The 13,867-nt window shown below is 35.8% G+C and overlaps 1 protein-coding gene across 1 annotated transcript in view; it reads left to right on the top strand.

The window, feature by feature from the left end:
- Positions 1–9,968: 9,968 nt before the first annotated feature.
- Positions 9,969–13,867, top strand: part of LOC132180917 (protein RAE1-like) — a gene marked incomplete in the record, with an annotated part of 51,811 nt that continues 47,912 nt past the window's right edge. Inside the window, 1 exon segment of the mRNA XM_059593913.1 lies at positions 9,969–10,137.

The following is a 13,867-nucleotide window of genomic DNA, read 5'->3' as shown; positions in this document are numbered from 1 at the left end:
AGCCATCTTTGTCAACAAATCTTAAAATTATAGCCATTTGCTCCTTCATTGACTCATCACGAGCTTCATCAACAAGTATGCAAAACTCTGCATCACCAATTTGATCACGAATTGCCTTTTTCACTTTGGTTGAAAAAACATGTAAAATTTCTTTTTGTATCATTGGTGATGTGTAAGAGGCATTTTTTGGAGCATTAGCTATCACTTCAGCAATCTTTTCATTATATGAAACCGTCAAATCCAATAATTCAAGAAAATTTTCACGATTCTTTGAACCCACACTTTCATCCCGACCTCTAAAAGCAATACCTTGAAATGCAAGCACTCGAACAACATCAATTGATGCTTTCAACTGAAGTCGATTATTTGCAATTTGTTCAGAAGTGAAATTTTCAAACAAATTTTCTATGTGTTGAGATTGGTTTATGAAGTCATCATATGCTCTCTCAGCCATTCTATGAAATGAATTAGGATCTTTCCCTACATGACTAAGAAAAGCACAATGTTTTCCATCTCTATCTTTCTTCCAATTCTTAAATCAATCTTTAGTGAATACACGTTGTGCGTAATGCCCAGATGACTTATTAAAGAGAAAGCATGGCAGACAAAATGTTGCATCTTTATTAGGCGAATATTCAAGCCATGTAGGAAATAGCAGGAACCACGAAGGTTGAAAGCTACGAAGGTGATTTTCTTTTCCAGATTTTGGGTACTCTCGGATATTACGTCGATACGGAACAACTTTAATGTAAGCTCTTCGAATTTCATCACGTTGATTAACATCATAATCCCATATCTGACGATGCAATCCAGGATCATATTCCAATGAACTAACATCAAATTCATTGATGTCAACTCTTCGAGAATTGTTAGGAGAATTTTCAGCATTGATGTCAACTCTTCGAGATTTGTTAGGAGAATTTTCAGAAACTAGGATATTAGAAGTTGGCGATGATGCATTACCAACATTGACATTTGAACTTTATGCATTTTGTCTTTTGAAAAAGTTAAGTATTGTATTTGGCTTTCTCATAGTCTACATATAAATTTATGTGGTTATATTAGAGTCTTATGCATATGTTAACAATGAATAAAATCACAAGAAAAACAATATAATATAATAGCAATTCATGTGTCAAACTCTCCAATTAAATATTTAAATTCTAACAACCTTAAATTCTCCACTTAGATTAGGAATTGAACTTAAAAAACTAACCTCAAAAGTGCAATTTGCGTTGAGTGATTTTGCACTGCTTCTAAATGATTTTGCCGTCGACAAACTATTGTTCTGTGTTAGGAAATATAAAAACAAATTAAATTGTAGACATGAATCACATGATTTTGAGCCAATTAATAAAACTTATTGTCAATTACAAGAATCTAAAAAAAAAAAAAAAAAAAAACCCACTTAACCTTAACACACTTGACCACTTTTATGAAATAAATAAATAAATCACCCATTCCACTCGTCACTCACTCCAAGTCTCCAACAAGGCAATACCTTCTGCTGCCCATCAGCCCATGTGTCCACACCACCAACTCCCAATCTCCCTAAAAAGTCTAAAAAGCCAAACTAATCTATAACTAGTAAATTAGTAATTCCCCTTTCTCTGTTTCTCTTTCTTTCTTTTTTCCTCTTTCTCTGTTTCTTTTTCTTTTCCACTTTCTCTTGCAGGGGTGGTGCCAACAACAAGCAAATCAAATTCCTAATCACTAATCAGTAGGGAGTGTACGAGAGGAGTAGAGAAACGGAGGTGCCGCTCTTGCCTCTTTTTTTTTTTTTTTTTTTCAGTTTCTTTATATTATATGACTATTTGACTATATAGTGACATATACCTAAGTCCTAACCTTCTAATTCTTTTTCTATTCTACGTTTTCTTTACGACAAAAACAAAATTGATTATGATTTTGATTCTACAGTGGTGACAATATAGAAGACAAAATTGGAGTTAGGGTTTAAGGAACTTACAATCCGTTATCCGTACGTAGTACAAATTTCCAATTGATTGCTACCTGTTGGAGCCTGGAGATCAGGTGAAGATTGTGAAGTTGTTTGAGACTATGGAGGTCTGTAACTGCAACATTGGCTGCGCGGCTGTGGGTGTTTATGAGTTGATTTTCAAGGTTAATTTAGATGGGTCAAGGTAAAAGGCCAAAAAAATTGTTGGGTAAGGGCCAAAAACATTTGTTGGGTAACTAAGTAATTAAGGCTAAACATTTTATTGGACAGGGGCCGGTGGGTTTATAGTAATATTATTTTTTTTTTATTTTTTTTCCCTAAAATTTTTTTTCTTAGAAAGTTGGGTGGGGCCCCCCCCTCCATCTCTGGGTAAAATGTGTCAACATTTCTATCATAGCAAAAGAAAAAGATAATAAAAAAAAAAGCTAACAAAAATAAAATAATAAAGAAAAAAAAAAGAAACAAAACTCAAAACTACATCAACATTAGATACATAATTCATTACAAAATACAAATTAGGTTCCCATGGGCCAATGGCTTATGCCACTTCACTTGAAGTCTTTAAGGATCCATGAAGGCATCCATGATCCACCCATGTAATCAAAGTCCAAAGATATAAATTATAAAACACTACAAATATGATCATTTTAAGAAATATTAATAAATTGTGCTCCAGATGAATTTGGAATGTCACAGGAAATTTGCAAAACCTCATCTTCTTTGCCATCCAAGTCCAACTTCATTTGTGAGAGTTCTATATCAAAAAATAAGAAGAATTAGTATTATTTTATTATAGTGTAGTAAAAAAATAATACAAGTAAACGAATAAATTAAATATGCAAATAACTAATATTGCCTTCATCTCCATATAACCAATCTCTAGTGCAAACTAATGCCTCAGCAATATCAGGTTTAAGTGAGCTCCTATATTGATCAATCACATGTCCACCAGTGCTAAAAGTGGATTCTGAAGCAATAGTAGAAACATGAATACTTAAAACATCACGAGGCATAATAGCTATTTCAGGATAGTGAAATTGATTTCCTTTCCAAAATAAAAGGATGTCAAATGTGTCATCTAAATCCACAGACCTATGTTCCTCCAAATAAATGTCCAATTGATTCTTTTGAAAATTAATATCATCTCCAGCAAATGCTAAATAGTCCTACATGAAACAGAGAGAATATAAACATAAATAATTAAGAGTATATATATATATAAGCACTATACTCCACAAAAAGGTTCTTTATTTTCCACGAACATTCTCGAACTGTATTGAATCCATAACTCCATAGATCTTCGTATAGTAATAATTTAAAAGGTGTAGCTTGTAACAAGGATCTAATATAATTGCTATGGCCAAAACTGCACTGAATTCTAACCAATATTTCTCAAATTTAGAGATCATTTGAGTTGCCATTAATCTCTTATGCTCATTTTCACTCACAAGGTCTTCCTTCAAGGATACATAAATCATAGCAACTACGGGAAAGTATAAGTTGGCAGTGGGATACTTAGTACTAGAAAAAACACATGTAGCTTCGTAAAAGCAAGCTAAGAAACTACTGATATCACCCACCTTTTCCCATTCAAGTGCAGTAGGACAATACGGCTTATAGTTTGAATCAGTCATCTTCAAATAATTAAAAGCACTCCGATGGTGAATAGTACTTTCAAGCATAAGATAGGTAGAATTCTATCTGGTTGGCATATCTTGTTTTAATCCCTTATGACTGTCCAATGACATTTGATTTACTGCATGAAGAAATTTTTGTTTTTGCCCTTGTGATCCCTTAACATACTTCACGCTATCTTGAACCTTTTTGATAGCATCATCGATTTCTTTTAATCCATCTTGCACAATCAAATTAAAAATATGGGCACAACAACGCATATGAAAGAACTCACCTTCACAAAGAAGGGCTTTCTTAATGTTCAGTGTTTGCTTTAATAACTCAATACAACGATCATTAGCAGAAGCATTATCCAATGTTATAGTGAAAATCTTGTTCTCAATCCTCCACTCTTGTAGCAAATCATATATCTTTTCTTTCAAAGAAACACCATCATGTGGTGGGGGCATAAATGAAACGTTTAACACCCTTTTAGTTAATACCCAATCTTTGTTAATAAAATGTGCAGTAAGACACATATACACATCAGTTGTCAAAGAAGTCCACATATCAGATATTAAATAAATCCTCATAGGACAAGCATGCAACATAGATTTAATCATTTCTTTCTTCCTCATATGCATCTTAACTAAATCTGCCCTAACAGTATTTCTAGATATAGATGGTATATCACCACGCAAGTACTGATGTAATTGTTTTACATCATCATATTCAACAAATGAAGAAGGCAAATCATGCTTAATAATCAAAGCAACTAACAATTCTCTATATATTTTGAGATCAAATTTAGAGTCACTTATTGACAAAGATCCTGCTTTCTCAGTTAAGAGCATCTGCCTAACATCATGAGTGTTTGGCCCCTCGCAAACTCGAATGTGCTTTCTCAAATTCCTAATTCCTAGTTCCTTATGTCTTGCATTTTGCCCATATCTTCGGGTTATTTGGATCAGCATTATGAATGACATCATAAAATTGCCAAACAGTTGAGGTCTTCCTCCGCTTCTTTCCCTTTTTGTTACTCCCAGTCTCCAAAGAAACAGAGTCATCTTATAGTGAATGTAATTCAACTACATCATTGTCAATGTCGAATGCATCTTCAACAAGTTCTTTAATATTCATCTACACACATAATCATTAGTTAAAGTATATAACTATATACTATATAACTATAAATTGAATATTTAAGAATAAATTAAAAGCCACATATAGCTAAGTGAAATAAAATTTTTAAGTGAAATAAAATAATCGAAAGCAAACAAATTCTATGTATGCCTACTTATGCAAATTCTAAGTAAAATAAATTCTAAGTGAAATAAAATTCTCTGTATGCCCACTTATGCAAACAAATTCTCACAGACGTTGTGTCTAGAAGTTTACTCGTTAAACATATGTACATATTCCAATAATTCCTCATAAATCCTAATAAATTATAGTAACTCATTCCCTTGTTATCACAAGCACCAGGAAAGCCCAAATCTTGCAAAAGAAACTTTCAATTTCAGTATATTTTTTATGATCATGATTTTTGGCAGCCAACAAAAGCATTACAATCCCTTTATTACATGAAAACATAACTAATGACACTGAACTTAGAAGAGGAAGAAAAAAAGTGTGGATTTTTGTTTGCTTTTCTTTCTTTATTTTATTAGTCCAGGACTTATTTCTAAATCTTAACAGATTCACAGAATATGAATATATGATACCCAAAATCAGAGTCTAGAGATAGAGACTAGAGAGAGTAAGAGACATACTGCCATACTAGAGACAGAGAGGCACGGCTGACGGCGAGGAGGCGTGGTTGACGGCGACGGTGACTCGGTGAGGACGGCGAATCGGCGACGGTGAGGATGCCTTGGCCTTTGCTAACGCCTAACGGCGATGGCGAAGAGGGAGACCCGAGAGAGAGAGAGAGAGAAAGAGCCGAGACTCAAGAGGGAGAGCCGGGAGACGGAGGGAGAGTGAGAGACCAAGACTGTCACTTGAGAGAGCAAGCAGAGAGTGACGAGTGAGAGAGGCAGACTGGCAGAGGCATGGTTTAGCCTTTAGGTTTACTGAATAGTGAATACTAAGTGCCTGCCGTCTGCCTTATCCTGAGAAGAAAAAGAAAAAAAAAACCCGGACCTGGCTTACCGGGTCTTAATCGGGTAGACCCGATTATGACCCAAACCCGTTAAGCCCAAACCCAATACCTATTTTTTCGTGTCGTGTTCTTGTCGGGTTCGCGGGTCGTGTCAAAATTGCTGGCTCTAGCTACAACCTAGAACCACCCCTATGCTCAGAAGAGCTCCCCAAAAAGACCCCTAAATACATAGGCAAACCCAACAAAACAATATTGCTACAACACAATATTCGTGCCCTTCCTTCCCCGAGAAGGCCCGCAAGGTAAGCCATAATTAATGGAGCTTTCTAAATTTATAAGCTCTCTCTTGCCCTTAGTCCAGGGTTGCCGAATCTTTACTATCTTTTGACCCAACTTAATACTATCTCCTTGAGTCTTCTTTTTCCATTATCTTTTTGATACAACTGTGAATTTTCTTCTTAAAAGAAAGAAGCATCTCTTTTACAGCCTTAATATTAGAAAAATAGGATTTCCAAAGTGGGCTTGTCATCGGCAGCATGTTTGATGCCTTTCGAGCCCAATATTTCCCTCTAAATTTGAACTAAACTCCCACTCAATCTCTATCCCTTGCTATTAGGTACTAGTAGTTTCTTAAAGTGTCTTTCTGATATGTTCTCTTTTTAGAGTATACCTATTCTAATTCTAATTATAGTTTTCTTTTTCTTTCAGCTATGCGAACTTGATTCTTGTTATATTTTTTGGTTTTGGATTTTACAATGCTATCAATGTCTACTTTTGGAGCCACTTCGCTGCCGAACCCTAATCCAAACAAATCCTTTGAGGTACAAATTGTGATATGAGGCTTTTGTTTTAATTTTCTCTGCCTTCACTTTGATTGTTGAGCTTAAAATCCAGATTATGTGGCTAAATGTTATTCTTTTGCTACATTTTTTGAATCTCATCCATAATTTCTATGTTTCCACGATTCTCGACCTTAATTTCAGTTGTAACTGAAGATATTAACTGCTACTTTCTCCCCCTTTGTTTCTTGTGCTTTAATTGCGTCTAAAATAATTTCTCAATGATTCAGTTTATATATTTCAGCCACTTGTATGTGTATATTATAAATTTGGTTTGTTCTGTTGGACTTCTTTTCAAAATTAGAGGAAAATATGGGGCTCGAATGATATCATATGAGTACTTATATGTTGTCTAGGACGGGTACACCAACTTAGGTTAACTAGTGTTGGAAGGACGGGGCCGCGTGGCGTAGGTTAATTACGTTGAAAGGACGTTATCGCATGAACAATACATGTAATCTATTACTCAAACTACATGTATCCAGGGTGGGAACCCAGTGGATAATCTATCCAAGGTGAAGGTTTTGGTCTTGGAGGTTTGCTTCCTTCAAGGTTCGAGGTTCAACACCTCTTGGGTGCAAACAATCCCTTGGGGCCATACCCCCTGGTGAAAAGCCAACAACTTGCCCAGTTTTGTGAAAGGAAACTTTCGAAGATGCGGTGCACGGGACCAAGGTTTGCTTGGCAGGGGTGGATACGACGAACCCTGCATTGTAGAGGTTCACCGATATAAAAAAAAAAAAAAAAAAATCTATTACTCAAGCTACATGTATTCCATTTTTGTATAACATCAAGATATCTCAAACAAAAGTTGAAAATCAAATCTTCACAAAAAAAATTCAAATTTTCTGAACAAAAGTTGTACCGATGTAGCTGAAGTTTACGTTAGCGATAAAAGACCCGGGGGACCTATGAATCTTATATTCTATATATATATATAGAGAGTGGTATCGAAGCAACTAACCAATGAGTTTGCTAGAGGTAGGAGCTCGGCCAAGAAGCGGGGAACAGAGCTGGAAGCGGCGCCAGAGTATCGGTGGTGAGATGCTCAACGGCTTCTTTGTGTAAATCCGAAGGGAGAGTATTTGAGAGAAAGGATTCATTTTGCTCTTAAATACAGCTTTTTTCGTTCTTGATGCTAGTGGATGGGTTTAAAGTGCTGGCAAAATGAGTCGGGTTCGGTTCAGGTTGACTCAATCTGTTTTGGTCAATCTTTAACCTGAGCCAGTTTCTTCTTTTTTTCCTCGTTCAATCCTTTTAAAAATTTTCTAAATCTAACGAGCTGCAGAATTCAGGAAGGGAGCAGATTCCTTTGCATAGATTGCTAAATTCAAGCAAAGTACTAGTGACAACAATATAGGTTTTACTAGCTTACGCCTATACTTTTTTTTGAACGAGCTATCTAGGGGTGTAAGCGAGCTGATAAACCTTGACAGCTCGCTTGATACCCGCTTAGTTAAGCTCGACCCAAACTAGAGCTCGACACTGTACAAGCCTGCTCATTACTGTTGAAATCCGCTCGATTAGTTAGTAATACATACCCGGCTCGCTCGATCAAACTCGTTCGATTAGTTAGGAACATGCATAGAGAACCTCTCTCACTAGATTTTCCCCTCCCGGGGCTTGTGAATCTTATATTTTATATACAGAGAGAGAGAGAGAGTGGTTTCGTTACTGTTGAAATCCGATAAGAAGTCAACAAAAATATATGGCAAATTCTTGTAAAATTTGAATAAAATTTTCTAATCACCATGAAAATCTTCTACAACTGAAGAAGACAACTAGGGCTATTAAGTGAGCGAAGCATCTTGCGAGCAAGCTCGGGCTCGGCTCGCATAAGCTCGGCTTGTGCTCGACTCAAATATTAAATGAAGCACTTCATGAACACAAATCCTAGCTCGAATATTAAATGGAGCAAGCTCGGCTCGACTCAGTTAGGTTCGTGAGCAAGCTCGTATAAGCTCGTATGTGTGTGTGTGTCTATATATATATATAAACTAAGTAACACATAATTAATTATAAATCTCATAAGTATTAAAATCTTAAAATTGGATTTATATTTAAGCGTTAGAAAATAAAAAATTATAGATCCTTTGTGATCACAGAGAGAGAGCAATCATTAAAAAGACCTCGATTCAATTAGAGTAGACCTAAACGAAAGAAAGAAGAATCAAACAGAAACTATTGAGGGAGATTGCGAAATACAGAAACTATTGAAGAATCAAATTTCAAATAGACCCAAACAGTACTATCACTACCTGTCTGGTGAGTGAGAGTGAGAGAGTGAGAAACAAGAGTTCAGGTGGAAGATACACTATGACTGGTGAGGGATATTGAGAGAGAGACATTGATTTTTTTATTTTTTTATTTTTATTTTTATTTTTATTTTTGTAGGGGGTATTGTCTTAATGCAATTTGAATACAACTTGTTAACTTATCAAACATTGCTAAGAAAACACCAATCCCCAAGTTTGCTTATCTATAAAATGATGTATATCCTCTCTTTTTGAAACCAAGTGCTTTGTTGTATTGACTCAGGCACCAAACTTGACTAGCTAGGTTAAGCAAATGCTCATATGCAAGTTGGCTTCTTAAGCCGTTTAAGAGTACTTGAAGTTTAATTTTTTTGTTTTTTTGTTTTTTTTTTAAAAATTAAATACAAGAGCCAGCTCTCGGCTCAACTTATTATGAGTTCGAGTTCGATTTTTTTGGTTTGCCATTGAGCTCGGCTCGAGTAAAATTTAAACGAGCTAAGCCTGAACAAGGAAAGCTCGCTCAAGCTCGGTTCGTTTACACCCTTAAAGACAACCAAAAAAATGATTAAAAATCCATACAAAACCCACCAGAAAAATCATCAAGCACATAAATAAATTATACAAAAAAAAAAAGAAGAAAAAAAAATCATTTGTTTTTTATTTTATTTTTTATTTTTTTATAAATCCTTACCTCTTAAATACACCTATGTTTCAAACAAAACTCACTAATAAAATTGTAAAAAATCCATACAAAACACGCCAAGAAATTCATCAAGCAAACTAACGAACAAAAATCCATACCGTGGTAGTAACTCCCTCTATTGATCTATTTGATATATTTTTGATTCAAATAAAACCGACAAAAATAAAAAACTCGTACAAAACCCACCAAGAAAATCATAACAAAAACACATTACAAAATTTTATGAATCCTTACCTTTTGATACACCGGTTTCAAACAAAATCTACAAAAAAAAAAAAAAAAAGTCTAAAATCATTCAAAACCCAAGAAGAAAATCATCAAGGCCTAAATAGTAAATTCGCCTCGAAACAAAAATCACTATTCAATAGCAACTCCCTCTCTTAGTATTACTCTAGGTAATGATAATATATATATATATAAAACATCCAACCAAAACGGCGTCGTTTTCTTGGAGAAAAATAGAAACCCTTATGGTTTCATCATATTCTCCCTATTCCCCAACTTCCAATTCCTCATTCAGCCTTCGCCTCTCACTCTGTCTCGCAGCCTCTCGCCGCTCTCGGCCGTCTCTGTCTCGGTGTCTCTCGACTGTCACTCGTCTCCGTCTCTGTCTCAGTGTCTCTCAGTCGTCTCGCACCAGACTCCTCTTCGTAATCTTCTACCAGGTACCAATTTCTCTGTCTCTGTCTCGCCGTATCTATCTCTGTAATGGGTTATTGGGTTTTTAGGGTTTAGGTAATATTTTTGGATTTTGATATAGATATACTAGATGGATGCGATAAATGAGGAAATTGATTGTATGAGTTTTGATATACTAGGAAATTGCAGATTGTTCATTGTATCCTTTGATATAGATATACTAGATGAATTGGATGCCGAGGTTTTTTTATGTGATAAGTAGGATGCTGAGAATTTTTTTTGATAAGTTAAAATATCGAAGGATACATGCTGAGAAAATTATTTGGCTCTTTTGTTACTAGATAACAGAATTATTGGGCCATTACTAGTAATTACTGAAAATTACTATATAATAGAATTTATTTGGGCCATTTTGGCTCTTTTGTCTTTTCAATTTGTTAATTTGTACTTGGATTAATGGATTTGGGCTATTTGGCTATGTATGGGCCAAAAAACAGCATTTTTCCCATATTTTTGGATACATTTTAGCCCAAACGATTAAAATAAGCCCAGTGATAGCCCAAATACACATAAAAAGCCCATATATAAAAAGTGGTTATTGGTTGGAATAACCGCTAATTGCTGGTTATAAAATAACCGTTAACCGTTTAGACGGTTGCGGTTATTAAAAATTGATAACCGTCCAAGGCGGTTGCAGATATAGCCAATAACAGCAACCTCTTGTGCAAGCCTAGGTTTTCAAAACGTATATATAATCAACAGGCCATAATGAACAAGCACACCAGATGTAAGAAGAAACAGCCGCATGGGATAAGCTTTTGGTTAAATGAATCGGACCGTTAATATTTAAAATTTAATTATTTTCGCAAATCCAACGGTTGAACATTAGTGGACCGAAATTTAACCTAAACCTATCATCTCTCCATTCTCTCGACTCTCACTCAGCTTGTCAGCCGCTCTCTCAGACTCTCTAGTCTCTCCATTCCCATTTTCCCGTTACTAGGCGACTGGATTTCAGGAAAAAAACTCAAAGTGACCGCATACACTTGTTTGATCTAGCAAGAGAAGGCTAAGGTATGTTTTCCCTAACAATTTTCAATTTTCAGATGATAGGATCCTCATTCTAGATGGTCTCCTCCTTCTAGATGGTTATAGGATCTACACGGGTTTTTCTTAGTTGTCATGCTTGACTTCATGGGTTGTAGAATACTTGTTTGTCATGCTTGATTTTGTAGATTTCGTTTCACATTTAGCTTGGTTTTCCCTATAAATAAGTTGTAGATACCGTATCACAAATCATCCAACAAAACTACCATTGCTTAATTTCCATAAAATAAAAAAAAATGTTTTGATCCCCTCGAAGTGGTTGATTTATTCCTTAATTTCCATATTTTCTTGATAGAAACTTTTGGGTTCCTATCATTTGGTATCAGAGCAGTTCGATTCTTGTGGAAATATATATATATTTTTTGAGTTTTTCCCTTGTTCCTTCTCTGCTTAGCCGATTCAAAAAAAAAAAAAAAAAAAAAATCTGTAGTGTCTAACCGTGAGTTGCAGTAGTTGGTCCTCCGTGGTGGTTTATCTTCTTCTTGTTGTATTTTGCTGCCATTGTGGTGGTGGTGAGGTCAGGGCAGGGCGTGGTGGTGCGCTATTGATGACTGTAAAATAATGTTTTGGGCCTCTGCCAAGGGGTTGGCCCAAGTGGTCGAGGCCTTGGTCTTGAGGTATTGTCCATTCAAAGTCCAAGGTTCAACACCTCATGGGTGCAAACAATCCATTGGGGCCACACCACTTGGTAAAATGTCAGCGATTTAACTAGTTCTGTGTAAGGAAACTTCTGGGGGTGCAGTGCATGAGACTAAGGTTTACTCTGTAGGGGTTGGTTCGAAGGGCCCTGCCTTGGAGTAGTTCCCCAAAATAAAATTCTTTTAAAAAAATGTTTTGGGGTTGGGTTGTGCAGCATGAGCGTGCAATCTGAATCTGGAAGTGTTATTGGGAGAAGTCGAGGTGTTTGGCTAAAAGCTAGAGCCATTCGGACTCTGTCTTATTCTATTCTTATTTCGGTACAAAAGGCTTGGTTTTTATTGTGTTTTAGTAGCAGATCTATTATGTTTGGATATTTGTTTAAGATAACCTTAGCCCAGATTCTGTTATTCCAGGGATAGACATATTCTGGTTTAGAGTTATGTTAGATAAGCGAAAGAAATGCAAGAAGCTTGGAAGACTCCTCTAGGACTTTAGAAGAGCTTATCCACTTTTTCTTCTTTACACTTTTCACTTGTTACTGCTTGGTTAGCTCTGCTTGTGATTAGTTTTTTTGATTTTCTCTTTCATTTTCCCCCCTCTATCTAGGCGCTCTCTTTTTATACTTTCCGTGTAAATGGGTTCTGCTCCTCTGCCCTTTTGATTTATACAAACATTACTTATCAAAAAAAAAAGAGTAATGTTAGATAAGTTTGGTTATTAGAATAGTATCTGTTTGGTTACAGTGTTAAGATGTTCTTATCCTAGTATTGCTGTAAACTAAGAGTATCTTGGTTTTGTGAGTGCAAAAAAAAAAAAAAAAAAAAAAGAAGGAAAAAAGTGAAAATAAGAGAAAAATGGCTTTATTAGAGTTACAATTTGGCTCGAAATTTATGGAGCAATTAAAGGAATTGACTGCGGATTCCATCAAACAAGTCAATCATGAGATGAATTCTGAGTCAATTAGAAGTATGTGTTCTTTTGAGTCTTCTGACATATACTCAGAACGAGAGCAAGAATATACGGAAGGTCTTAGGTGGTTGGATAGCCTTGGACTTTGAGTATGCTCCTCAAGGTCTGAGGTTTGAAACCCACTAAGTGCAAACTGCTTCTTGGGGCCATCGGACTTGGGTTCGGCTCTTGAATTAATCGAGGTGCACTTGCGGGAAACTCCTTGCAGTGGGCCTGTGCACCCTAGAGATTAGTCGGAGTGAAACTCTGGATACCTAGTGCCAAATCAAAAAAAAAAAAAAATATATATATATATATATGGAAGCTCCCCAATTTGGCTATTCTAAGTTCGATAACATTGATGTCGAGTTGTCAAAAATTCAACAAACATCAACAATTGTGGATTACATCAGTCGTTTCCAACAATTATCTGATTATGCTCATAACTTGATAGAAAGACAACTATTAGTTAAATTTGTTGGGGGTCTTCACTCGAACATTTGACGTGAAGTTCAAACCTATCGATCTCAAACCATTAGAGCTTCTATTTCGTTTGCAAGGAAATAAGCACAAAGATTCAGTGAAGAAGAAGTGTCCATGAATCAAGATGGTAGATGAGCCAACAAGGAGCCAACATAGCTCATTTTCTACCCTAACTTGCAAAGCTACTGCTAGGCAAGAGGAGTCGGTTGGGACATAGGTAACAATTTCAAAGTTGGTTTTATCTGCAAGTGTAGATATCTCCAAAGTTGATAGTTGTCCTAAAAAAGATGAAATCATAGATCCATTGTTGGATGCGGAAGATAACTTCTCCTTAGAGAGTACAAGGTCCAAAATGGATAAATAATCAGTTGAGATCCTCCTTACAGTTTGACGAAGAAGCAAGCTATGATATGATGTGGCAAGACTTTCTAGCAAAGGAATTGAAACAACAAAGCACCATGACTATGACAAAGTGTTTGCTCCAAATTATGAAGGACCACGACATGCTTTAGAACGTTAATGCTGATTCCGAATTTTTCTGTGGTTTCCCCGGTCATGCAAATTATTACAAAATTCATT

The sequence above is a fragment of the Corylus avellana genome, chromosome ca5 (genome assembly GCF_901000735.1).
Source record: "Corylus avellana chromosome ca5, CavTom2PMs-1.0".
Classification (NCBI taxonomy): domain Eukaryota; kingdom Viridiplantae; phylum Streptophyta; class Magnoliopsida; order Fagales; family Betulaceae; genus Corylus; species Corylus avellana.
This window is presented reverse-complemented; position numbering and strand designations above follow the sequence as displayed.